Source organism: Halichoerus grypus, chromosome 14, assembly GCF_964656455.1.
Source record: "Halichoerus grypus chromosome 14, mHalGry1.hap1.1, whole genome shotgun sequence".
NCBI classification, from domain to species: domain Eukaryota; kingdom Metazoa; phylum Chordata; class Mammalia; order Carnivora; family Phocidae; genus Halichoerus; species Halichoerus grypus.
In genome coordinates, this window is record NC_135725.1 from 26,676,544 (window position 1) to 26,701,768 (window position 25,225).

General features: G+C 44.9%; 1 long non-coding RNA gene across 1 annotated transcript in view; it reads left to right on the plus strand.

Annotated features, from left to right (window-relative positions):
• The first annotated feature begins 2,645 nt into the window (after positions 1–2,645).
• LOC118525078 (uncharacterized) overlaps positions 2,646–25,225 on the plus strand; it is a 50,941-nt gene continuing 28,361 nt past the window's right edge. The window contains exon 1 of the long non-coding RNA XR_013443733.1: positions 2,646–2,723. This is a non-coding gene — a long non-coding RNA (uncharacterized LOC118525078). The remainder of the gene's footprint in view (positions 2,724–25,225) is intronic.

A 25,225-nucleotide genomic window follows, 5' to 3' on the forward strand; every position in this document is an offset into this window, starting at 1 on the left:
ACCCTCAAGGCCAGGGATGAGATGTGCAGACAACTAGTTCTAATCCAAAGGGATACTATCATGGAGGGGCAGGCAAAGTATCATCCGTGTAGATAAAAGGCTTCTTGGAGAAGGTCGCACTTGAGTGGAGCCTTGAAGGATGAGTAAAATATCAGTTGGTGGTAGAATGGAAGAGAAAGCATGGCAGGCATGAACAAAAAATGGACGGGTGAGTGGAATTAAATGGCTTGTTCTGGAAACTATAGGTTACCTTCTTTGGCTGACTTGTGTCTTGTGGCAGCTATGGAAATGCCCCTTGAAGACCTCCAGTTCCAGGGGTTGACCAAGGACCCCAGCTGCTGCTCTTTGAGCAGTCCACAAACCAATCCATGCTGGGTTTCATCAAGGCCAAATGCATTTTCCATAGGCTGCTCTGAGCCAGTGGCTGAGTGAGGCAGGGATACAAAGACTGGCCCATTCCTAGAAGCCATGGAACTCCTTTGTTGGTTAAATTTCCCTCAGTGTGGGCTGACATCACTCCCTGATGGCCTTGGTGCAACTTTCTTAGATTCTATTCTATTCTTGGCATTTCCTTCACTGTGTGTGTGTGTGTGTGTGTGTGTGTGTGTTGTGTGTGTGAAACTTTCCTTATATTCTGATAGTCCTTGCAGTTTTCTCCAGCTACTCCCCCATTTTCTCTTCCACAGGTGTTAGCCCTAATTGAATCTATGCATTTTTAATCCCATCATGATGTCTACTTCTTGGCAGACCCAGATTACCACATGCCGCCTGTATCTTCTGCCGGGAGGGTACAGAAATAGACACTGGAGAGATCCATCTTGTCAAGGGCTTTTATTTTATTTTATTTTTAAAGATTTTATTTATTTATTTGACAGAGAGAGCAAGAGAGCACAAGCAGGGAGGGGGAGCAGCAGAGGGAGAGGGAGAAGCAGGCTCCCCACTGAGCAGGGAGCCCGACATGGGACTCGATAACAGGACCCTGGGATCATGATCTGAGCTGAAGGCAGACACCTAACCAACTGAGACCCCCAAGCACCCCTTGTCAAGGGCTTTTAATGGCACTCTCAAGTTTGGGACTTAGGCAGAGGGTTTGCCAATGAAGATTTTAGAGGAGGGAAAAGTGAGATCTTGCTTGGATTTAAGAAAGGTGGTCATGGTGAAAGAAGAAAGAGTGATCATTGCAATGACCTGGATGGGATGAGGTGGGGCTGAGGCCATGTGGCAACAGTGGAGATGGTGAACTGACTTCACAGCTCCCACAGAAGAAAGCATGTGACTCTGGTATGAAATTTTACCTTCTCTCAACTTTTCAGAAAAGAAAGCAACTCTTACATAAATTTGTCTGAAAAGACCCTACATGGGACGCATTAGCAGAAAAAAATCAATGTGGGCCCGATCCACTGTTATTTCCAGGTATAGCCTCCTGACAGAGCATGTCAGAAAAGCACCCGACAAACAGTCATGGTTTATGCTTCTAACACTGGCCTCCTCCTTTCTCGAGAGCACCCGGAAAGAAAAAGAATGCTTTCCACCTCTTTGTGACCTTCTCTGTCTAGGGTCTCTGGGGGAGCTGACCAGAAAACAAATCCCAGAAAGGCCCCTTGTGTTGTGTGAACCCTTTAAGGTGCAGTGTGGTGTGAGGGATTCCCCTGAGGGAGGAGATCACAAGCCTCAGAAGTTCCAAGATTTGGATTTGAAAGTCCAAGCAAGGACCCACAGACTGCCTGTAATAACCGGACGTGGGGGCACAGGGGAGGGGGGCCAAGATGGGAATTCTCCAAGGAATGTTGGCCAAGCCGGGTCCAGTCTCAACTTCCAGCGCAGCTGTTCCCTTTTATGCCCAGACCAGAGCAGAAGAATGGTGCCCTGGAAAACAGAAGGGCACAAGGGTCCTTGAGGGGCCCCTGGCAGTGGGAAATACAAGAGCTGCCATGCCCTGAGCTAACCGTCAACCTTTTACACTTCCGGCTGAATGGGCAAAGAGGAGGCGGATCAGGTGCTTGGAGGCCCAGTTGGCACATTTACCTCCAGACACCATTTTGAAGTGAGGCATTACCAGCTTCCTCTCTGAACAAACAGGAAGCCTATTAAAAATGCCATTGTCCCTTCCCGCCTGTGTTGACAGGACTGTTAAATGACCAAGTCCAAGGAGCTCTGCCAAGTTCAGAGACCCAGGGAACATGCAGCTGCCGATGCCACCTGTGTCCTTCTGAGTCCAGCTTAGAGTTTCCTTTTCAGGGCACCCGCATTGTGCGGCCATGGGTCCTATGGAGTCAAGGGAAGGCCGAGCTATTGAAGGACGAGGGAGGGAAGGAAGAGCGGTTCCTGGCCGACGTGCCGGCAAGCGCGCAGCTCCTTCCGCTGCTCCCTCTGTGTCCGCAGCAATCAGGAATTCGTCCCTGCCCGCCACCCCCACCTCGGAAATGTTCTGGCCGGGAATCAGTCCAGTGCGGAACACCTGCCCTCCGCTGCTGTCCGGCAAACACAATACACCACATGCCGGTTGGCAGCCGAGAGAAAAGAGGCCTATGAAAGTCCCTGACATTATTAAGAAGTGCAGTCCTGCTGTTGTGCTCTCTCTCTCTCTCTCTCTCACACAGACACACACGCACTCCCCAGGCCTCTAAAGCTTTGCACATGTCCTTGGCTACCTCACTGTCAATCAAGCACTGAATAAAAGAGATAGCCCTCTCCTTGGGGGCCGCGGCCTCTGTGGAGAACAGGTGCGTGTGTGCGTGTAGGTGTGTGTATGTAGGGATGTGTGTACATGCGTGTAGGCAGAGGTGTGTAGAGTATATGCGTGTATGGAGGACTGTGTGTGGTAGTGGTGTGTGTATCTAGTGGGTGTACGTAGGTGTGTGTATGTGTAGGGGTATGTGTGGGTATGTATATGTAGGAGTGTGTGTGTGTGTATGTAGGGGTGTGTGTATGTAGAGGTGCGTGTGGTGGGGGTGTGCATGCAGGGGTGTGTGTGCAGGTGTGGGTGTGGGCATGGGGGGCTGCTGGCGTCTGGTGGCCGTGGAAGGACCCAGGGTCACCTGTGCGGGCGGGCAGGCGGGATGAGGAGCGCAGAGGCGAGCGGGCTCACGTGGGAATGGACGCAGGTCCCTTGCGCGGTCCTCTCGGGCCCGGTGTCGCCTGTGCCGGAGGGTAAAGGAGCTCCGGCGGTGGCTGAAGGGGTGGAGCGGCTGCCGGACCTCGTGGGGGGCATGCTGGTGTGCCCGTGTTCCCCCCCCCCCCCCGCCGCAGGACGACGTCCACCCCTGGCACAGTCACCGTCGCCCCCGGGACCCTTGTCCGCGCCGCGCCTGGGGGGCTGGTCTGTCCTGCTGCTAGTGGCGGGTGGCTCCCTGCCAAGCCCCCCTGCCCCCCGGCCGGCCTGGCGCCCCAGACAGTGGGGCTCTGTGAGTCGCCCTCCTGGGGGCAGCTGGATGTTTTTCTATAGGGGGGACTCGTCATTAGAGGACCCGGAGGACGAGGGGTGGCACCTTGGGCTGTTTTCCTTTCTCTTTGGCCCCATTTACTGATGGTCTCGGAAGGAGCGCGGCGCGGGGCCGCAGTTCACTTGTCGCGGTGAAGGCAGCTTGACAGCTGCATAAATCACGCCGAGATACCACTAATAGGTTGCTGCCCGCGACTGTACCGGACCACCCACGCGCAGCTCGCCGGGCCGCGGAGCCCAGCCGCACGCATCCCGTAATGCAAATCGCTTAACCCTTTGTTCCCCCTGCCCGCAGGCCGGCCGCTCGGGCGCACCCGCTCCCCTCTGGCTCCCCGCCCCCAGACCGGCCCGGCCCGCACCTCCTTCCCCACCGCACGTTCTGCCGGTCTCTCCACGTTTCGGCTGGGCTCGTGCTCCCAGCAGGTGATGACAGGACAAAAGGCTTGCGGAGGCCTTGGGCAGAGGTGAGATGGCGTTGGCCGGGGACACTAGGAGCGATCGAAGGGCGGTCGGTTAACTGCTGAGCAGGTAGGTAGGCAGACGGTGGGAGCAGAGCACACAGGATTTCTGCCCAGGCACCTGCAACTCCTACTTTTTGGCCTGGGGGTGGTTTCCACACTATCTAGTGACAGACATTAGGCCTCTGTCCTAGATGCAGACGGGAAGGAGAAGCCGGCCAAGAAGAGAGAAAAGCATGCCCCATTTCCCAAGCGCTAACTATGCATGCCCACACTCTGCAGGTGCCAGGGACACCAAAGAGAATGAGACAAGGTCCCTGCCCTCTGGAGCTCACAGTCCTGTGCAAGCCAATGTGACAAGGCCTTCCTTGGCTGGCCCTCCCATTAGGATCTGTTCTCAGCTCCTGCAACTGTCCCCTTGTTGATTCTCCTGCAGCCCAGCTAGCCCCCATCTGCTCCAATCCTCCCCCCGCTTGTCCTCTGCTGGGCCTTTGCCTTATTTGCTGTTTCTGTTCTTAGGGAATCTAAGGAAAGGTGTGGCTCCCTCTCTCACCCTTCAAGGCTTTGTTCAAATGCCATATTCCCAGCTAAGTCTTTCCTAACCACTGATTTGGCTTCTAGCATCACAACTACCTCCTGATAGGCACTCCCCACCCTTCTCCCCAGCTTCATTTTTTAAATAGCATTTAATCACTTTCAAATATGCCATATACTTTCCTTCCTTCCTTCCTTCCTACCTTCCTTCCTTCCTTCCTTCCTTCCTTCCTCCTCCTCCTCCTCTTCCTCCTCCTTCTTCTTCTTTATTGTGTGTCTACCCCTACTGGTGTGATAATTTTTTGAGGATAAGAACCTTCAATTGTTTTGCTCACTGATATATCCTGGGTGATTAGAATATTGCTTCCACATAGTAGGTGCTCAATAAATATTTGTTGGGTGATTAAATGCTCTAACAGAGGAAAGCACAATGATTCATGGAGACTTGGGGGAAATAGGGTGTATTAGCTTATGGGGGTTAGAGAAGGGGCATGAGTCCCACATTTATCAGCCCAGGGATCAAGCTTCCTGTCAGAGAAGTTGGAATCCATAAGGGAATCAAGGAGGTTCACTTCTCCTTTCTCACTGTTCAGCATCACATCGTTGCCTCCACGATATATTCATTTCACAGTATGCCTGCATTGGGTGAATAATGGTTCCCAAAGATGGGCCATGCGTGAATCCCTGGAAATTTGGTAAAAAGGACTTTGCAGGTGTGAGTCAGGTTAAGGATCCTGAGATGGGGAGATTATTTTGGCTGATCTGGGTGGGCCCACTGTCATCACAAGTGTTCTTATAACAGGGAGATGAGATGATCAGAGAGGGAGAAGGCGATGCAACCGTGCAAGTTGAGGATGGAGCCATGTGGGACCATGAGCCAAGGAAGGCAGGACCCTTCTAGAAACCGGAACAGACAAGGAAATCAAATACCGGTAGAGCCTCCCGAGGGAATGCAGGCCCTCTGACACTTTGTGTTTAGCCCAGTCAAACTGGTTTTGAGTTCGGACCCCTAGAACTGTAAGATAATAAGTTTGTGTTATGTTAAGCCATGACGTTTGTGGCAATTTGTTATACCAGCAATAGGAAACTAATAAATATCCTTTATAATTTTTGAGCCTTTGTTTCCCTCAGTCCTAACCTCGTTTTGGGCTTTTGCTCTGCTGACATTACTCCTGGAGGTGGGCACCACATCTTCTTTTCTCTTGGCACATGACCTTCTCAAAGTGGACCTAATCTGAGAGTTCTTTGTTCAGTTCTTAAGTGATTTGCATTTTTTTTAAAAAAAAGGCAGTTTTCCTCATCTCTTTCCTGTCGGAGTATCCGCATTTTTTCCTGTGCATTTATTTGTAAGAGCTTCCCAACCTTCTTGAGCTACTCTCAGCAATTCCTGAAGGGCTGTGCTGTGGTCTCTGGTGTAGGTTGGCCCTTCCGTGTCTGCGATGTCCCTGCTGGTGGGGATACTGCACTTTATTTCATCCCCTCAAACCCTGAAGCCTGCTCCCAGCGCTTTGGCCCATGTCCCGGCCGTGGCAGTCTGTACCCCCGACACATGAGGGGTGCGCCAGGATGGGACAATTCTAGTCATTCATCTGAGCAGAGACATCTGGTGACAACTTCCTCCTCCCCCTGTCTTTCTCTTGCTATCATCAGGTATCTCTGGGTGAAAGGCTCTTGGTCAAAGACATTACCCAAAGAATAGGTCAGAGAAATTTTTCTTAAATGATCTCCTTCAGTTTTTCCATGAACATAATTAACTGGAGAATGTCTCCCAAATGGTCCCTTATTTACGCATTCCCCATGCATTTGTTGAATATGTACCACGCACAATGCTCTGTGCATACCAATAGGGAATTGGCAAAAACACTCCAAATCATGCACAGATGGAATTCCTGCCCTGCTTCTGTAGCATTTACAGACATGAATGGAATCATTAAGAAAATATCAGTAGAGTTCAGGCGATGAATTTGCTTTGTTCTTTGGAGTACGTTGGTGGTCAACCCCTTTTCTTTTCAGACTTTATCTTCCAGAAGATGGAGCTAACCCTACTGCAGATGGAGTGGGCTGAGTGGCAGTCAGGATATTAAAAGAACAGGAGATATGGCACTAAGACTAGAAATGGATTATGTCTCTTGGGGGCTGAAAACTGGGGGCTGGAAATTTGTATCCTAATCTGTGGTCTGCATTGTCAAGTACTGATCACTTGAAATGTGGCTGGTGCAAACTGAAGGTTGGATTTTTCAATCTATTTAAATTTAAATTTAAAAACCATGTACACAATTCAGTTATTGGGAAGCTCCTAAGTATGTTTAGAACAAATTGGGTTCATGAATCTCCTTTTTCTTTCTAAAGATTTTATTTATTTGAGAGAGAGAGAAAGAGAGCGTGATAGAGAGAGCACAAGTGAGGTGGAGGGGCAGAGGGAGAGGGAGAAGCAGGCTCCCCGCTGAGCTGGGAGCCTGACACGGGGCTCCATCCCAGGTCACTGAGATCATGACCTGAGCTGAAGGCAGATGCTTAACCGACCGAGCCACCCAGGGTCCCCTCTCATTTATGATTTGTATTTTATATGTGTTCTTGGGACTTTTCTCTTCTGCCTAAAAACAGCAACAACAATAACTCAGGCTTTGTTGTAGTTGTCATCATCATAGGAACGTTGTGTCACCCCGGTCTGCTACACACACACATGCACGCGTGCATGCACAACATGTGTTAGTGTGGTGCAATCTTCGATCTATCATGCTGTTCTCACAAAAGCTACCCAAGATCACTGTGTTGGCTTTAGTCCCAATGCCTTGTACACAGTGGATACACATATTTAAAAGCATTAATTAATGAACCTAGTAGAGACATCCTTGTTATTTGAAATGATCAGAAATTGTTTAAGAGCTAATATTTATTATGCATATGCTGTGTGCCAATTTTGTGCCTCATTAATATGTACATTATTAATCGTACTAACAATACAATACTAACCATAATAATAGCTCATATTTACTGAGCATTTGCTCTGTGCTGGGACTCTTCATCTCTTCTTCATGCACATCCTGGGAGGATAGGGAGAAGATTTCCTCTCCACCCCCATACACAGAGCCTCCTAACCACTCTGCTCTGCTCTCATATGTTGTACAAACCGTTAACCCAGGCTTGCCACTTTCAATGTGACCTTAGTTTGTAGATGGACACAGAGTGCCTGTGACAAATCAGAACCTCAAGCCCACATTGGGGGCCTCACGCAGGAGAAACGGAACCACCTTGGTAATACAGAAATTAAGATGAGGTCCTGGAAGGATGAGGGCGATGGGGCTCAGCAGAGCAAACTCAAAACCACTGCAAGTGACCTCCGCATAAGCTGGGGCACAGGACATGGGTGAGAAACTACTGCTGAGAATGAGCTCATACTGCAAAATTATGAAACAAGAGAGTAAAAAGAGTACCCTTAGATGAAAGAAATGACAAAGAACCAAAGGAAAAGAAAAGAAGTTCTAATATTTATACAGTAAAATATCACTTCCAAATACATGGATTAAAAACAAAAAAGAAATCTTTTTTTTTTTTAAGATTTTATTTATTTATTTGAGAGAGAGAGAATGAGAGAAAGAAAGCACATGAGAGGGGGGAGGGTCAGAGGGAGAAGCAGACTCCCTGCCCAGCAGGGAGCCCGATGCGGGACTCGATCCCGGGACTCCAGGATCATGACCTGAGCCAAAGGCAGTCGCTTAACCAACTGAGCCACATAGGTGCCCCAAAAAGGAAATCTTAATGGTAATGAAAAAACAATTGCATAAAGTGTTTCAACTCAAGAAAGTAAAAAGACAAAAACCCAACCAAACAAACAATAACCCAAAATACATTGAAAGAAAATAGAAGGAAATAATAAAGATAAAAGCATAAATGAATGACATAGGCAAACTCTTTAAAATTGAAACTTGGTTCTTTAAAAAGTCTATCTCTGATAAGATTGATATGTGTGTCTGAATGTGTGCGTGAGAGAGAGGGTGGGAGAGAGTGAGTGCGCACGTGGGTGCGAGAGCTCCAGAGAACGAGAACAGGTAAACAAAATTAGGGATAGAAAAGGTGAGAAAATTCAGATATGACAGAGATTTTAATAAACAAAGCATATTAGGAACATCTCCAAGCCCATGATTTTGAAAACGTAGATATTAAAGAACAAGGGTAAGACTTCACTCACCCCTACCTCCTTGTCTACGTACCCTTCAATGACTTGCTCTTCCTGGATTTTTCCTCCCAGCTGAGAATGCTCTCATTTTCATCTTCTCTTAGCTTTACTTCCATGAAATTATTGGAAGGAACAAGTTATGTGAGTAGGGTTGCTAAGTGCAGAAAATAATACAGGATTCCCAGTTAAATTGGAATTTTAGACAGACAACAAATCTTTTTGTTATATTGTTAAAAAACAAAATTCAACTGAGTAAATTTAAAGATCTAATTGGCTTTGTTCAATGACTCATGAATTGGGCAGCATCCCATCTAGCAAGTAGAAAGGAACTCTGAAGATCTGTACAAAATGGAAGACTTTTATAGGCAGAAGAAAGTGGGACAAGGAGATTATTCTATCAAAGTGTGGATTATTTAGGCCAGGTCACCTTCCTTTGGGGAAAAGTGGGAGTATATCTTGCCAATTACCTTACTGGAGCTGATGGGGTGATTCCACATTGTCTGGTTAAAGGTTACATTCCTAGGAGAGGCTGGAACTGCAATTAAGTTAGGTATTAAGTCTTGGTTTGCTGACTTGGGACTTAGCATGAGAGACTCCATTTTGGATCTGTTGTTTGTTGTTTGTTTGTTTCTTTTTTTTTAAACAATCTGTATGTCCCAAGTGTTGTAGCATGGGACATACTAAAAAATGATTAGATGATTAGTTACTGATCTAAAATTCAAATTTAACTGACCAACCTACAGCTCGTACGGCAATGATCTGCAATGTCTGGCAGGGATCTGTTGAGTTGGATAATTGGAAGGGTTGCCAGATTTAGCAAGTAAAAGTACAACACCCAAATATGTGATATTTTAGCCATACTCCTACTGAAAAGTTATTTGTTGTTTATTTGATATTCACATTTAACTAGACATCCTGAATTTTCTATGGCAACCCTAATTCTTGAGGAAGTGGTTTCTTATGTATGAGAGTGGACTACCCATGGAAGTGTCAGGAGGGGAATTAATGTTCTTGTCTATAGTTCTGGTAATGCGTGGAGAAGACCTGAAGCCTGACGAGGCCCTGGAGTAGGATGGTTTCTATTCGGGGCTCTCGTAAGGGGTTCAGGCTTGGTGCCCGATTTATGGAGGGCATGGGACTTCCACAGCTCTTGGGCAGCTTTGGTGAAGTGTTACTATTTCAATCTAATTCAGATCTACTTTCATGTTTTTGGAATAGAGCCATCCCGTTCCACCTGCTCATCACTACCTTGCATTCTGATCTTGATTATTAAGTGGAGCCCAAACCATTTCATCATTAAGGAAGATTTGTAGCTCAGAGTTTCTGAACCAAATAGGAATTGAAACAAGAGTGGGTAAGAGAGGAAGGAAACAGCTTATGTCCTTGATATCTTTTTCCAATTGTTAGTTAATCATTTGGGGTTGTTAATAGTAAGACAGAGAAAAGTAAAAAGACAGAGGAGGGGGGCCCCGACCAGGGCTCTACACTGCCTTTAGCCACTCACCTTCTGGCTTAATTCTTTTTTTTTAAACTTTGTTTACCCTCCCCCACCCCACTCACTTGCAAAATACTTTTAAAAGAACATTAACAGGAGGAGGATCAAGGATCTTGTTTTCTTTTCATTCTTTTTGATTTATGTTCCTTTGTCTTGAAAGCTCCTGTAATCTCCCACATCTTCAGAACCAGTTCTCTGCTGAGAGCACAAACGCAGCCAAACCTCCCCTGGCTTTGAGATAAACCATCCCAAGCTGGATCATTTGCTATACAAACTTTCTCCCCTGAGCCTTCTCTTAAATGTTTGGAACTCGAGAACGCCTTCCTTGAAAATGAGGGAAAGCAAACATCACAGGTTGTGTCTTTAGAAGCATTGTAACCAGAGCTTTTTATTAACTCTGGTGGGAGTAAGACTTTGATCTGAATTGGTCTGGTAACTTCTTTATTGCAGCTGACATTTATTGAGCTGCTACTCTATGCCCCTGGCCGGGGTTGTAGAGGAGGCAAGGATAAATATGATCAGGTCATACCTACAGGAGCTTGCTTGTAAAATAATTGGGGGCAATTATACTGGTCCTCCAAGAAAAAATACATTTATACCCTTACTTCTGTAATGATTAGTGTCTTCCTCTCTCGCTGGTTTCTAAGCATTGTGAGCTCCCAGAGGGGAGGGTCTGGGTCTCTTTTGATTTTTGTTATACTTTCAGCCTCCAGTTGGCACATTCTACACATTTGTTAAATATCAGCCGAATGAATGAACGATTGAATCAACAACAATATAAGACAATTTTGTCCATCCATTACAAATGAAGAGTGGTGTGAGCAGAGAAGGCAGCCACTCATTCGGGAAAGGCTTTGGCTTTGGTGATGGAGGGAAAGGGAGAGTGGTAAGGGATCAGCCTGTGGAGGGCTGATGCTGGAATTGGACACTGAGCGTCCTGATGGCCGAGGCCATGGAGCTCTGCTCTCCACACAGTCTGAGGGCCTTTGTTCCAAGTCCAGTCTAGTGCTCTGCGTTTCTGATGTCTTTGCTCTTCTTTGATCTATAGTTTTCTGCTAACTTAAATAAAAGGTGACTCCTTTCTGACCTTTTCATCTCTCAGCTCTGTTCGCTCCACCATGGTGGAGAGGAACTCTCTGTAGACCCACTAAACATGTCATGCAGACTCTCAAGGCATTTATTTTCCATGAATTGTAAAGTGCCTGGTGCACAGCAAATGCTATGTAGTTGTTTGCTATTGTTTTTATTAAGTAATAATAGGGGAAAGGAAGCATGTGTGTTTCAAACTTCTATAATGGGACACACACTCAAGTGGGTGATTTAAGTGCATTTTGTTTTACAATCTTCAAAATAACATCACATTGTTGGTATTTTAAATCTCATTTTAGGCATAGGGAAACTGAGGCTCTGATAGGCTAAGTAACTTGTCTTATGCCACATGGTTGGTCTTTGGTCTGGGCACCATCATGCTTCAAGGCCTGGGATCAGTCCATTATTATCACTTTGCACCCGCAGAATGAGATCTTCCCTCCTCTGCCTCCGGCTCAGTCACACATGGAACATATCTCATCAGTTTCTCCTACATTGAATACTTCTTCTGGCTTCCAAGGCTTTGCCCGTGCTATTCCCTCAGCCTGTCAAGGCCTTTGCTCACTTCTTTAGCAACTTAGCCTCCACTTTGCTTCTGGTTCTAGCTCAAGCATCACCTCCTCTGGAAATCCCTCCAAGACCAGTGTCCCCCTTTTTCAATCTGAAGGAACTTTTTCTCCACTGTGCTATTTGAGGCTCCCTTCCTCTACCTCCTATAAGCACTTTTAGCCCAGTCTATGTAATTATTAATTGTCTCTCTTACTAGACTATTAACTCTTTTGTCTATTCCCCAACAGGAAGTATGGTACCAGGGCATTGCAGGTACTTAATACATACAAGCCAATTGGATGGAATTGTGAGTGGTTGTGGAGATATGTCTGGAAAGAGATACCTGTTGGAGAAAGATGGTCTGGAGATGTTGAATGTGTTGAGCACCCAGACTTCAAGTAGTTGCAGTATGAACACACAGGAGAGCTTTGAATAAGAGGTGACAAGAGGAGCGTGGGGATTTCAGTCCAGCCGTGCTCTGCCACATGGATTGGAAAGGAGGCGCCATGAGGACAAGGAAGAGATTCCCAAAATAAGAATAGGCTTCAGGTGATGAGGTTGGCAAGAAGATTTGAGATGAGAAATGGGATAAAGAGAAAATTGATAGGGGTTGAGAGAAGATTCACACTGTTCCTTGCTTTTGTTTAAGCTGGATGTTAGAATATAAGAGTCAAGGCAAGACAGGAAATCAAAGTTAGAGACCTGGCCCAGGGCAGACGGGGGTCTCCAGGTTACCTGGAAACTCCCTTCTGTGATGCAGGTAGGAGCCAGAACCAGATTAGCTGCTAGAGGTCTGAAGCTCTGGGGCAAACCCACCTTCTATTTCCAGGTCTGAGCCTTAGAAACACAACACAGACACCAGCCCCAGAGATATCTTAAAATAAAGGAATCTCTTCTTTCAGGTAATAAGACTTTACTTTTTTTCCTCCTAGGATATGAACCAGTCACAGGGTTTTATAGGGTTTACCCAGCCACCTGGGAGTAATGTTTGGGCCACGTGGGATATAGCTAAATACTCTGTGGTGGTAACCAGGGACTCAGATTCTGAATGTTGAAAGAAACTACATGTATTTGTTAATTGACTGATATATGGTAACTTTTTGTTTTTACACGGGGCCTGAATGCATGACCCTAAGATCTAGACCTGCGCTGAGATCAAGAGTCGGGTGCTTAACTGACTGAACCACCCAGGCGCCCTGATATGTGGTAACTTTTAAAAATAATTAACATTTTTTAAAAGATGTATTTATTTATTTGAAGGGGGGAGAGGGAGCAGAGGGAGAGAAAGAATCCTGAAGCAGACTCCCCACTGAGTGCAGAGCCTGATGTGGGGCTTGATCCCAGGACCCTGAGATCATGACCTGAGCTGAAATCAAGAGTCGGCCGCTTAACCAACTGCACCACCCAGGCACCCCTTAGCATTATCTTCTTTTTTGTTTTGTTTTGCTTTCCAAATTAATGCATATTTATTGCAGAAAATTTGAAAACGGGACTCACAATGAAGGAGATGAAATCACAAGTAATCCAAATGCCCAGTGATGATCATAACTGATGTTAACATGTTACTGTGCAAACTTTACTCATCTGGGGGCCTTCAAATTGTTGATGAGATTCAGGGAGTAGATCTGGGACGAATACATTATGAAGGCAAAAGGAAAATTCCATTATGGGTGGAACAGAGCAACGTTTATTGATCGTTAAAGACAGATGCTGGGGTATTGGTGATCTCTATCAGTCAACAAAGTTTTGGTCAATCTTCAGTGTTTTTCCCTGGTGAAACAGGGTTTTTCCATGTCTGGTGACTAAGCACATTGAAAACAAGGACTTTATTTTAACTTCACCCTTCCACAATGCCTGACACACCAATATTTGCAGAACTGACTTGACATACATTCCCCTTACTCGAAACACTTCCATGTGCTCCAAGGTGGACATACTGCCTTGCTGCAAAAGTCTCACCAATCTGTGTATTAGTTATCTGTTGCTGTGTAACAAGTTACCCCCACATTTGCTTACCATCTCACAGTTTCTGTGGGGCAGGAATCTGGGAGCAGCTTGTCCATGTGGTTCTGGCTCAGGGTCCCTCATGAGGCTGTTGTCTAGCTACTGGCCAGGGCAGATATTTGTGGAGGATTCAACTGGACCTCATGGGTCACCTCCCAAACTTGCTCCTGGGGCTAGTGGCAGCGTGCTGGAGTTCTTCACCATCCACAGGTCTGCTCACAGCAGAGCTTTCTCCAAAGTGAGTGACGAGAGAGTCAGAGAGACAGGAAGAGATAGACACTGATGGAGAAGCCACAAGCCACAACCTTTTTTGTAACCTAATCCTGGAAGAGACATCTCATTACTTCTGTTACATTCTATTTCTTAGAAGCAAGTCAGCAAGTCCAGCCCACACTCCAGAGAAGGAAATTGAGTCCCATCTCTTCAGCGGAGAAGTATCAAGGAATTTGTGGACATACGTTTAAAACGATCACAATTGATACAGCTATATTGCTGACTTATATAGAATCTGAATATCTTTTATGAGCAAAGTACTTCATCAAGATGAAATAAACAAAAAGCACCTAAATGAGGACAAACCAAGGCCACTTATTCAGAGCATGCTCTAGCCAGGGAACTAGCCACTGTTGCTTGCTTTTGTAGAGACTCAAAGGCAGGAAGGTGAGTGGGGAGCCTTTATTATGGAAAAAAGACAAGGCTTCAGGAATGCTCTGATAGGAAGCTGTTGGGGGTGGGGGAAGCTAGAGGCAGGCTGACTGGAAGCTGGGCATCCTATGTGATTGGTCTGGGGAACATATTTGGCTTTCTCTGTTTGGTCCTGATTTGGAAACAGAGACCAAAATTAAGGAAGCTAGAAGTTATTGATCAAGTCCTGACCATTCTGGGCCGATTGCTACAGAGGCTGTGGATCAGAGTTCTTTTGTTGTATATGGTCTAGCCATTGTTTGTATATTTATACCCTCAGGTTTAAGACAGCCATTAATTGTTTTATTGCCAGAACCTTGGGGAGCTTGAAACACATTTATTTTCTCACAGCTCTGAAGGTCAGAAGTACGAAGTCGGTTCCACCAGGTTGAAATCAAGGTGTCTGCTGGGCCAGGCTCCATCTGGAAACTCTAGAGGAGAAATTGTCCCTTGCCTCATCCAGCTTCCAGGGGCTGCCGGCACTCCTTGGCTTTGTGGTCACATCACTCCAACCTCTGCCTCTGTGGTCACATAGCCTCTTCCTCTTCTGTGTCTGATCTCCCTCTGCCCCTCTCCTACGAGGACATTTGTGTTGGTATTTAGGGCCTGTGTTAAGTGTGTTCATGCTGCTATAACAAAATGCCACAGACTGGAGGCAAAAGCAACAGACATTTATTTCTCACAGTTCTGGAGGCTGGGAAGTCCAAGATCAGGGCACCAGCATGGTTGGGTTCTTGGTGAGGGCTCTACTTCTGGCTTGCAGCTGGCTGCCTTCTTGCTATGTCCTCCCACGAGAGAGAATGAACTCTGTTCCCTTTCTCTTCTAATAAAGACACTAATCTCACCATGAAAGTCCCACCCTCATGGCCTCATCTAAACTAAATAACCCCCCAAAGACTCCATCTCCTGCCACCATCACATTGGGGGTTAGGGTTTCAGCATATGAATTTTGGGGAGACACAAACATTCAATCCATAGCAGGTCCTGCTGGATAATCCAGGGATTGTCTCAAGATCTTTAACTTAATCACACCTGTAAAACCTTTACCATTTAAGGTCACATTCATGGGTCCTAGTGATTAGAACATGGACATATCTCTGGAAGCCATTATCAGCCTACCACAGTGTCCTTAAGCCCTAGTCCAGTGGTTCTCAAATGTGATTCCTGGACCAGCAACATCTGTATCCTCTGGGAGCTTGTGAGAGATGCAAATTCTTGAAAGCCCCAGACCTACTCAATCAGGAACTCTAGGAGTGGGGCTCAGCAGTTGGTGTTTATGCAAGCTGTCCGGAGGTTTGGATGCATCCTGCAGTTTGATAACCATTGTCCTCAGCTAGGCTTCTTTTCTCTGCATTATGGTGCCCTGCCTAAAGTATAAATATTTTTGTTCAGAGTTCATTCAGACACTCTTAGATTATCTTCCCAACTTAGTCTCCACTTCTCTGTCATCTTGGATGGGTGGGTGAATGCCTGAACTGTTTTGCTTAGAAGAAATAGTACCATGATTGATTAGCAAGGTCTGTCACGGGAAGGGAGGGACAGAGCTGTCAACAGCTTCAGCCCTCCTTAGCTCTCTGGGGGCAATTTGTGATTGAAAAAAAAATTGCACACTTTCACATTTTCTTTCGGACAACATGATGAAGGGAGACACTTAAATTCTCCTTGGCTTGTACTATTTTATATCGTATTTGCAACCTTTGTATCATTAGGAGAGATCTTATTTTGTATTAACCACCATGTCTACATAAGTAAAACAAAGCAAAACAAAGCAACAGAAAGAATTTAGTGTTTGGTTGTTTTTTAAGCCAATGCTTCAAATAACTGCACGCTGATGGAAAGCTCTGTATTTTTATTTGGCAACTAGACCTGGAGGGCTCCGGTTGAGAATTTACTCCCTTCCCAGGGCGCTTGCCCCAGGCCCTACTCCACGCCCACAGAGGGCTCTGTGGTTACTTTTCATAAGCTGCCATAATTTTCAAAGCCCAAAGGGCTCATAATCAGATTTGGGAAAGCTGCTCTATTTGTAAGGATCTGAGGCTGGCTTTCACGTGGTTGTTCCCTCAAGGGAGCGATGAGTGACAGCAAAGACATCCTTTTTTTCCCACTTGGGGATAATCCTTTGTTGAGCAGGTCTTTATCGTTGTGGAGGAAGTTTACTTAGCTTCTGATCCCACTGGACTGATTCAGCGACTGCGCTGGCACCCCACCCCGACCCAACACCTCCGCGCAGACAGAGCTGACTTCTGAGAGGGGACAAGGCGGGGGCGAACGTGTGGGTGTACATATTCATGTTTTAGGCAGAGCCTTTTCTCTCCAGCCTTCTGGATTTTGTCCTTCCACCCGCAACCTCAGTGTCACCCACATGGGAGCTGTTTCCAGTGAGGGTTGTAGCAAAATGCGTCTTCCTGCAGGAATAATGCTGGTCCCTCAGGGAAAGCGTGAGGGCCACAACTTTGCCTTCTTGCCATGGCTCCTCCAGCTCAAGAAAAGCCCAAGGTTGAAAGTGTAGATTGTAAATCACACCCAGTTTCTCAAGATTGATCAAGTGAGTCTTCAGCAAGGCTCGCCTCCTGGATTCCTTTCCTTTTCACAGCCTGCCCTTCCTTAGGCTTCTTCAGGGACATTTTTTTTTTGCACTTCGATTGGTTAAGAATCACTGAATCCTATGCTTAATTATTGTTTCTGCTCTTGCTGTCAATGACTTCTCCCTCAATTTCCAACGTCAAGTCCCTTGATTCTTGTCTAGTAGCCTGCTTTCACAAAAGAAGACAATTCTACCAATCCATCGTTTATACTTTATAAGAAAATACAGTTGACCCTTTTGTTACAGGGTTTGAGCAGCATGGGTCCACTTACAAGTGGATTTTTTTCAGTACATACAGTACAGTACTATAAATGTATTTTCTCTTCCTGAGGATATTCTTAATAACATTTTCTTTTCTTTAGCTTGCTTTGTCATAAGAATACAGTGTATAATACATATAGATCCCAAATATGTGTTAATCGACTGTTATCAGTACATTTTCTGGCCAACAGGAGGCTATCAGTAGTTAAGGTTTTTTTTTTTAAGATTTATTTATTTATTTTAGAGAGAGAGAGTGCACATGAGCAGGGGGAGGGGCAGAGGGAGAGAATCTCAAGAAGACTCCCCACTGAGCGTGGAGCTGGACGTGGGGCTTAATCCCACGACCCATGAGATCATGACCTGAGCTGAAATCAAGAGTCGGATGCTTAACTGACTGCGCCACCCAGTAGTTAAGGTTTGGGGGAGTCAGAAGTTACATGCAGATTTTTGCACAGTGTGGGGGATGGTTCAGTGCCCCTAACCCACACATTATTCAATGGTCAACTGTAATCATATTCATCACAGCTAACATTTATTTGGCACTTATTACACACCTCACATTCTCCTAGGAGTTTTCCATGTGGGAACTCCTTTCGTCTTGGCAACATCCTTATGTGTGGTAGATATAAACTGCAATTTCCATATGAGGATGCTAAGACTCAGAGAGGTTAAGTATTGCCCAAGGTCACATAGAATGCCTCATTTTTCCAACTTGGCTCAGTATTTTACTGTAAATTCATCGTAGTCTTTGGCAAAAAGGATCCTACTTCTAGGTGTCTATTTAGGAATAGATCAATCTTTGGTCATGAAAGAAAGCCCCATCATAATATTTATTGCTAGCTGGGCCTTGTGGGGTTTGAACCTTTGGGCCTTGTTAAATATTAAGCTCCAAACAGTTGAATTAATTGGCCAATAAAGGGCTATATATCTGCAAAAAGGAAAGCAAGCTATCTTTACCCCCAACTAGTATGACTTTCATCAGCTAAATCCTATTTCTCATTTCATGGTTCAAGAATGCAAATAACATTTTTCCCTGATTAGCACAACTTCTCCAAATTCACCCCCACCCTCTTTCCTTCTGGGCGGAGACCTCCCCCCTTTTCTTTAGAGAGAGAGAGAATCTTAAGCAGCCTCCACGCTCAGGCTCGGGGGTCTGATCTCAGGACCCTGAGATTATGACCTGAGCCAAAACCAAGTCGGATGCTTAACCGCCTGAGCCACCAGGTGTCCCTGGTCAGAGATCCTTTTTAACCACCATTTGGCTCACTTGATGTTGAAGGTGTTTCCTATGCTAGTTTCTTTGCATTTGTCCCTGGTGCACGCTTCTCCAATAGAGGCAAATAAATGTCCTAATAATCGATGGCTTTTTAATGTTTTTATCTAGGTGTTTAGAATCCTAGAGACTCAACTCACCAATAAAATACAGGATTGATTTTTTGTCTCAAATGTATTTCTAGACTTGATTGATTCCTTTTTGTTTTGAGAGGAAAAATGTCACCATATTCAAGTCATTCCAGTAACTTTCTATCAGCTGTGGTTAAGGATTATTATTGGATGTTAAACTGCCTTCACTTCTTCCTTTTCAGCCTTGATATGTAGGGGTCTCACAGAGAGGAGTATGACTCACCTTCCCTGGGGGAAAGTATTTTGGCTGTCCTGGCCCTCACTTACCTAGCAGGTGTTTGTGAGATCATGGGCAGTGCTGAGCCTGTGGGAACGCACTCCTCATGGATTGTAATTCTAGATGAGCAAATGCTGTTGCACGGTCTAAGTCATCATCTGGCATATTTCTGACTGCAGGAAGGAAACCAGAGAGAACTAATGATAATTTCCTGTTCAGGGGATGGTGCTGCATTTAGGATTCTAGTCAATAGGTGTGGGGCCATCCGTAGCTGTCCAGCAGTGCCTTCTTGATAGGGCTTTAGAAACATAATTAATTCTACTTCCAACTGATTCAACTGTACTGACAGAAAAGAACTAGATCAGAGGAATTAAGTACTGAATGCAGCTAATTGCCTTTAGTTAATTCTATAATCAGAACTCTTGCCTCTTCAGGAATACTTCTAGAATTAGCAGTTGACCAAGCATCATCTTTTGTTTCTTAAGTTTTATTTTGTCATTTTTTTTTTATCATTTTGTCATTCATTTTCATCACTTTGTCAGTTTCTTAAGTTTTATGGAAAGAATTAGATGTAGTTTTGAAAATTCTTGCTTAAGTTTAAGGAGACAAAGTTTATTCTTTTTATTCTCTAGGTGAGCAAGATAGTGGGGAAGAACACAATATTTTTCCTAAATAGACTGTCCATGAAAAGTAGGACATGATGGATAGTCAGTATCACCAGGAATCTAAACTTGAAGGTAGGACTGACCAGCACATCAATGAACTGTGTTTCACTTTCACTTTTTCTTTTTCTCTCTAGAAAGAGCTAATTGCTAAGTTGTTTTAAGTCAAATATACTTCCATAGGGAACAGAAATAAAAACCATTCTCATTCATCCCTGCTTCCATAATGAGCAATCCTTGACTTGAACCCTTTATTTCAAAGGTTTGATGTAATTTCTTGACCTAGTGAGGAATTATAAACCTTGGATTTGAGTTATAAATCCAGAGTAGTCCAAGTATTTGAGTCTTGGTTGTAACAGAGCACTTGTCAGTCATAATGCTGCCGTGTGGCTTATTCCAACAGCTCTCACCTTTCCTCTCCCCCAATATACAAATGCTTGCTTTTCAATTAGAACTTGATTTATCTCCAGAAAGTTACCAAAATAAACTCACTATTAGTGAGCTCATAGGAAAATATAGCCCAGGTGCTGTGGCTCGCAGAGGTCATGATCTTTAGCCTCCTCTCCTGCTTGTCCTCTCCACAATTCTCAAGAAAGACTTCTCTAAATGAATCGATTGCCTTTAAGTGTCTTTAGGAATTTGAACAGATTGAAACTGCCTGAAGCTATGGGGCTCACTGAATGGCTTTAAAAAATAGACATTTCAAAGAGTAGGGGAGAGAGCAGGGAAGGGAGACCTCCTTCAAAATGGCTCCACAGTTTCTTGGTTAACAATAGGCGATAGATAAATATTCCAGGGCTACTAAGGCTCAGGAATTGGTCTGGCAGCCTACTGCAGATGCTAATTTGTGTGTGTGTGTGTGTGTGTGTGTGTGTGTGTGTGTGTGTGTGTGTTGGGAGAGGCAGCAATCTATCAGCTAAAAACATTTTATATATACGAAAGCATGCACCTTTGTATATGCACTACATGTATTTGTATGTCATATTCATGTTCTGCTATTATACTGATATATAAAGTACACTAACACACATACAGAAATAGAATATTTAAAAGGATGAACTGAGGGATGCCTGGGTGGCTCAGTCTGTTGGGCGTCTGCCTTCGGCTCAGGTCATGATCCCAGGGTCCTGGGATCGAGCCCCATATAGGGCTCTCTGCTCGGTGGGAAGCCTGCTTCTCCCTCTGCCTGCCGCTCCCCTGTGCATGCCCTCTCTCTCTCTCTGTCTCTCTGACAAATAAAATCTTAAAAAAAATAAAAGGATGAAGTGAGAAAAACCCGACTAGCCATGCCAATACTTTCATACTAGGGGCCGCTGTGCACCCCTGGGGCCTGCTCACACTACTTCTGGGTCCACTGCTCTGGAGAACAGAACCCTCGAATAAGTCATGGCCTCACCATGGAGAGTGTTGTGAAGACGAAGCCTCGTGTGGAGTGGAAGGGACATTGAACTGCGAGCCGGTACACAGGGGTTTGGCTCTTTCCCTGTAGCTCAGAGCTGCTGCTTCACTTCCTCTGTATTCTGTTTTATCAAATGAACACCCAAAGGGTTGAATTTAATTCCCTCTGGACTCTTGGAAAAATAACTGAGTTCTGGGGAAGCTGGAGAAGCTACTGTAGAGAAGATGTTGGAAATGGGTGGGACTCAGACAATCAGATGGAAGGAAGGTGGGGATTCCTCGCGGGGGTGGAGGCGACTCCAGCAAAGGGCTGATGCAGGGGTGAGGCGGGGAGGGACAGGAAATTGTGAAGTGGAGGAAAAGTCGGGTCTGATGGGCAATGTCTTTGGGCTAGCAAGGAACGACGCTCCAGATTTTGGAGTCCTCAAAGTGGAGCAGAGAAGTTCAGCTTGCTGAGATGGATGAAAGTAAGTCACTTTGAGTAATAGTGCTATGGTAATGTTTTGTAGTATTTTTTTAAAGGAACACTCATGTGGTAGTGGTATGGAGGATGGATTGAAAGGGGATCAAAAGTCTAGAGTGAATGTTGTAGCCTGGAAGGCTGGCATGTTTGCTCATTTATTCATTCAGTCAGTGGAGCTTTCAGTCACTGGACATGGTCACTGATTATGGTCTGCTTACTGCATGTCAGGGTAACAGGTAACAGCAAGAGTCATGCTCCTGGCTTTCGTGCAGCTTTTAGAATTGAGTGAGGAAGACCCATACTAAACAGAGACATTTATTTCATTAACAAGTGTGGTGAATGCTATAAAAAGTGGAAATGTTGTTCATCAGGACAAGAATAAATTTGTGCCAATTCATGGAAAGGAAGAGAAACAGTACTTTCCACAGAGTTGGCAGAGGAATAATAACATGGTTTGAAGGCAGATTAAGAAAACAGATGGAGGTATTGGAAGAGTCAAAGATGACCCCACTGGTATCTAGCCTGGAAGAGAATGTTCTATTCTAGCCCCCACATTCTGGCTTTTGATGATTGTACCTTCCGGTGTCATTTTTCATGTTCTTCTGGCCCCTGTATTTCCTGTACATGACAGTTTAATACGAAGCTTGATTAGATTCAGGATCAATTTTTATGGCTAGGATATATTATAGGTGGGGCTCTGTTCATCCTAGCACCTCAACTCAGAGGGTAACTACTCTGTGATGGTCTTTCTTTTTTGTGAATGTTGATCAGTGGCTTTGGGCAGTGGCAGCTTGATTTGTCCATTATACAGTTCCTTATCCACCTTTCTCCCCTGATGGTTTTATCTGACTCTGATGATCAGTAAGTGCTATCAAATGGTGATTTTCTAATTCATTATTGGTTACAATTCCCTCGTCAACTATTTTGCTGTCCTCAAAATCAGATTAAACAAGAAAGCTAGGATAAATGCATTGGTCATTTTTCTTTATTTACCAATTCTCAGAATGAGTTGGTTCCTTAACATCCTCTAGAAATGACCAATGTTCGCTGTTTACTACTTATGGTATCATGATGGAAGAAAAGTCTTATACGTAAGCATACAGAGGCCTCAAAGAAAAGGAAGAGAAGATCCAAAGAGGGAGTTAGGCTGTGGGCTTATATATCATTTTAACAAAGGGCAATAAATCTGTGGGAAAGTCACAAGACAAGGGAAAAGGTGCTTGGGGCTCCTGGGGTGGTAAATTGTGGGAAGGTAAATATTGAGGGAAGTGACCAGAAGATAAGGGTTATTTTATTATTATTATTATTATTTTAAAGATCTATTTATTTATTTGAGAGAGAGGGAGAGAGAGAATATGAGTGGGGGGAGAGGCAAAGGGAGAAGGAGAGAGAATCCTCAAGCAGACTCCCCACTGAGCATGGAGCCTGATGCTGGGCTCGATCCCAGGATCCTGAGATCATCACCTGAGCCAAAATCAAGAGTTGGACGCTTAACCAACTGGGTGACCCAGGCTCCCTGAGATAAGGGTTATTTTAGTAAGGTTTTTTTGTGTAGGTCCATCCTGGTAGCATCTCTAACTCTGGTGATAAAGCTTGTTCTTCCCTTCCTGGTATGAAAGAAGGGGACACTTTCAGAAAAACAAAAACAAAACAAAACATTTGGCATGTTGCAGAGAAAGAATTATGCTTTAGGGATTAAAAGAATTTTTTTTTTCAAAATATTCCTTAATAATGTTACAATATTTTTTTTCCAGTTAAAAAGATCACACAAGGGGCACCTGGGTGGCTCAGTCAGTTAAGCGTCTGCCTTCGGCTTAGGTCATGATCCCAGGGTCCTGGGATCAAGTCCCACTCCGGGCTCCCTGCTCAGTGGGGGGTCTGCTTCTCCCTCTCCCTCTGCCACTCCCCCTGCTTATGCTCTTTCTCTTGCTGTCTCTCTCTCTGTCAAATAAATAAATAAAATCTTTAAAAAAAAAATCACACAATTAATTATAGAAACTCTGAGAGAACAGATAACTTCCAAGTGTTGGAAAAATGAGGGCTGTTGGTTCCACTGAGAATAGGGCTGTCCCATGCAAAGAGATGCAAATTACCACCAGGGATTTTTCAGAGGGGTTTGACCCTATGCAATTGTGGGAACTGGCAAAATGGTCTTTGTGTCTGATGTTGGAGCTGCCGTGATGCTGGAGGAGATGGAAGGGAAGATGGATGGAAAGTTGGGTGGGGAGACAAGCTGGGGTCATAAGCGGGAGCTAGAAACCACGAGAATGGACTAGAGCCCTTAGTCTCTCACCACTTCCAACTTTAGTGAGGCGGGTGATCTTGAGCGAAGCATGCACCTGGCCCAGGAGCTGAAGAAGGTGACAGAGAATCAGGGAAGGTGGGGCAGCTGAGGGTTGGCTGCAGCCCCATCATCAGGGGAGCTTCCACAGAACATGATATGTCTAAACGGCCATTTTGAGGGCAGTAATAATTGGGTTGTTGCTTCACTTACATTTTCTCCATCTCAGAATGCTTTCTGTGGCCCACTTTGTTGGTTTGTTTAGTCTCTGTCTTTGTCACATGGATGTGATGTCACATTTCTTTGTTATTATTTCAGGTAGGCATTACAGTTGTGTTGCTCCCTGCGGCACCTGTTCTTAGCACTGAATTCACAAGGCTTAAATCTTTTTCATTTAGTCTCTCATTACAACAATCAAGTTGCATCATGAGGTCTTTCCTGCCGGGTCACCATTTTGCTCTGTCGGGGGATACCTGAAGTAGTAAATTACAGTTTTAGCAAAAGCCCATTTCTCCACCAGGCTGTGGATATGTGGCTACAGCCCTCCCTAGAAATGAATAAAAACTCAAACAGAAAATGTCTGTGCCAAAGTACCAGAAAATAAGTCTGCGCATGAGCTCACTGGAGATGGTAAAATAGCAGATCGCATTTATTGCTGATGCCGAATGACATACAAGAAACACATCATCTCATAAAGACTATGGGGATTTCAGACATTCCTTCAGGTTTTGTACTTGAGCGTAGCAACAATTAGGGTAATCTAATTAGGAACTTACAATACTCCTTGATTCACGTCTCAGTGGCGGCTTTTACAGAAGAAATCTGACTGCTCTTGAAGGAGGTTCCAAATCCATTGCAAGGCGACCTCTATTCATTGGTTCACTTCTGATTCTTAATCTCCTCTCTGGGAGTAATTTCCACACTTCTGAAAGCTGACTTCTGTTCTGCCCTAACTAGCCCTGTGATCGCACTCAGAGGCTCTGGAGCCCCACCTGCCACATCTTGAAATGACAGGGTTGGACATGAATGATTCCTAATGCTTCTAATGGCTTTAACGATATGTGTGACTATGATGGATTAAATGACCACTTTCCCGTAACCATCAGGTTTCTCTCTTCATGCTGCAGAAGACAAATTTATGGCCCCATGTGACACATAATTAGTACTGAGCTTATTTCTGGCTCCATGTAGTGCATACCTTTGTTTTCTCATTGTTATTGCTCTTATCTAATTCTGTTTCATGTGCTTTCATTGCACTTTATATTATCTTTGCAAGCCATCTTACATATATTTTGGAAAACAGCAGGGTGTAAATGCCTATTTTTAAAATTTCTATATGCAGGATCAGCAATACAGGATTATAATTAAGAAAATAACTTCCCAACCATTGAATGTAGAAAAAGGATTTCCATTATTAGAGCACTCCAGTTCGTTGAGTTGTATGAGGTGTTGTGGGGAAGGTATTTCAGGATGTGTACAAGCACAGACAGAGCCGAGAGAGTGGGGGGCTCTGTGCTGCAGCT